Source organism: Solanum pennellii, chromosome 6, assembly GCF_001406875.1.
Source record: "Solanum pennellii chromosome 6, SPENNV200".
In the NCBI taxonomy this organism is placed as follows: domain Eukaryota; kingdom Viridiplantae; phylum Streptophyta; class Magnoliopsida; order Solanales; family Solanaceae; genus Solanum; species Solanum pennellii.
In genome coordinates, this window is record NC_028642.1 from 42,286,983 (window position 1) to 42,289,924 (window position 2,942).

Below are 2,942 nucleotides of genomic sequence, written 5' to 3' on the forward strand. Positions count from 1 at the left end.
TGTCACCTTGAAATCTGACATAAGATTGAATCTAAAAGATGGAACACAAAGAGCATCTTTAAGGAGGTCATCATTTGATATTGGATAATCCCATAGTGATTAATTTGAGCCAAATTTTCAGTAGGCAACTGAACACTTCCTGCACTACCTACTAAAATAATAAATGTTTACTTTCAGTTATATGATTGGATGCTCCATAATTCACTATACAGTCAGTGAGTGAGGTTGTGTAACACTTACATGTCATGTTTGTGCTTGTCCCTAAGGTTAAAGATGTGTCCCTCATTTGTTTCCACATGACGTAGTCATTGTACTGATCCTCAGGTATAGTCTTTTGTCCTTCCTACTAGCCTTCTTCCTTTTGAACTCGTGGTCGGCTAGATATCCAATCAATTGGTAGAAGTTTCCAATTAGGTGCCCTATCTTTCCATAGTGATCACATTTGATCAGCTTGAAGCAATCTTCCCTCACATGTCCCTTCATAAGACAAAAGTCAATACATAATTCCAGTTCTTCTTAGATCCAAAGCTCTTAGAAGTGAAGGAAAAAACAAATCCTGCTTCATGATAATTGAAACTACTACTTGCTGTCAATCTTTTACTTCATCCAGCACAGTTAAAGCATACACCTTATTAACACTTAACATCTTAAATTTCATGAGAATTTGGCTTCGAGCTTGGTTGTATCCGTCATTTAATCCATCATGAATTGAAGTATCCTTTGATAGTGAAGTTGAGCCAGATATTCCTTTAATTTTCACAATTGCATGAAGGAGGAGGCATCATTGAGTCGCATTCACCGCATAAGTCTTTGATAGTGGAATAGAATATAGAGACAAGACATGTCCTCGTAAAAGTGTGAAAATCCCCTTGTGTAAAGCATATAATCTGGAACCATTGATTTTGTAAAATCTCTCCTCAATCTTTTTCCAAATCAGATTTGCATCAAATTGAAAAAGGATTCCACTCAATAAATCGCGACTGGCATTGCCTGTCAACCATGAGACTACAATCGCATTACATTGATCCTTAAGATGTCCTGGAGCTGATCCGTATGTCTCTCTAATGATCGATCCATCCACAAAACCTAACTTATTTCTACCTAAGATTGCAACCTTAATCGCACAATCCATAACATGTATTATCCATTCCAATGAGCTGTATTTCGACGTGTAATGAACTTGGTCCATCATATGTAAAGTGCAGAGGATGATGATAATCAATTAGATACCAGTAACTAGAATCGAGGATGAATTACTTGCATACACCATTGTAGAATTTGTCATTGATGAAGAGAGCTTAGACCATTGTAATGAAACGAGCTCTTTATGACTCTGATACCTTATCAAAAGATACTCAATCAAAGAAGAAGACTATAAAACATAGAAAGCATTTTGTTCAAAACTGTCATTTTATCTATAAGACTAATGCTTATATATATCACATTTAAACTAGCCGACTAAGACTGTTAACTACTTAACAAATTTGTAACTAACTAACTAACAACTTGTAACGACTTAATTAATGATCCAGTGTGCAAGCATCTTCAAGGCACTGCTATGCACTTGGTTAATTCCTCAACAGACATGAATATGAAATACAACAATAGCCTCAGACTTTGTCAAAACAAAGGTTCATGTTCACTTGTGAAATTATACTAAAGACATTCTGATTGTTGTTGAATAGTAGAAATAAGATGAGAAAAAAAGGTGATAATATAAACAAAGGATTTGCCCGAAAAGCGAAAAAATTTGAGGAAGGTGGATGGATTAAAAGAAGGCATAATACATATATTGGACCCTAAACTTGGCTTCAAATTTTAACTTTGACCTCAAACTCTCATAGTGCACAAATAGGCACTTTAACTATCCTATCTTTGAATAAATAAACACGCGATTTTTGGAGTCAAATTGCGTGAAATGCAAACACTCCCACGTGTATTAGTGAGCCAATCAGTGGTTGCCAACTAACTAAACATTTTACATGTCTTTTTTTAAAAAAAAATATCTTACATGTCATTTTGAAACAAAAAAAATAAAATTAATTTTAATTAATTTAAAAGAGATTTATTAAGGGTAGAATTGTCATTTCAGCATTTTTTTACCTTTATGGACCTCAAAAATTATCCCTCACTCGCGCAGAATTCGTGCATTTCACCCATTTTGCCAGTTAGGAATCGCGTGTTTATTTATTAAAAGATTAGATAGTTAAAGTGTCTATTTGTGCACTGTGAAAGTTTGAGGTCAAAGTTAAAATTTGAAGTCAAGTTTAGGGTCCATCCAATATATGTATTATGCCTTAAAAGAAGTTAAAAGGAGAAGGAAGAACAATTCTTTTTCAAATAAAAGAAGCTTTGGTTGATTTAATGTCATTTATCAAAAAAGAGTCAGTTTTTCTCAATTCTTGGGTTGAGAAACAATCTGATTAGACAACGGCTAAATTATAAGTTTAACGCAAATGAGCTTTTTATTAATTCATTTTGTGTTTAATATTATGGGTGTGTTTGGTATGAAGGAAAATATGAAAATGTTTTTCAAAATTTTCTCAAGTTTGATTGGGTAAAATGTTAAGGAAAATATTTTTCAAAACTTTCTTCCAACTTCAAATTACAATTTTTTGTTTAAAAAATAAATTTAAAGTTTATTTTTAAAAAATATTTTTCAACTTCAAGTTTTTAATTTTTATACCCCACCAAAAAAAAATTAAATTTTGTGTTTAAAAAGTATTTCCAATTTAAAATTTTTGTTTTCACCCTATCGCAGCTTCTTACCACCCCCACCCCAAAAAAATAATTTAGAATTTGTTTTTAAAAAATACTTTCAATTTCATTTTTTTATTTTTCACCCCCACCCCACCCCTACCCTGACCCCCTCCAAAAAAAATTTAAAGTTTATTTTTAAAAATTACTTTTAATTTCAAATTTTTATTTTTCCCCCCATTCCA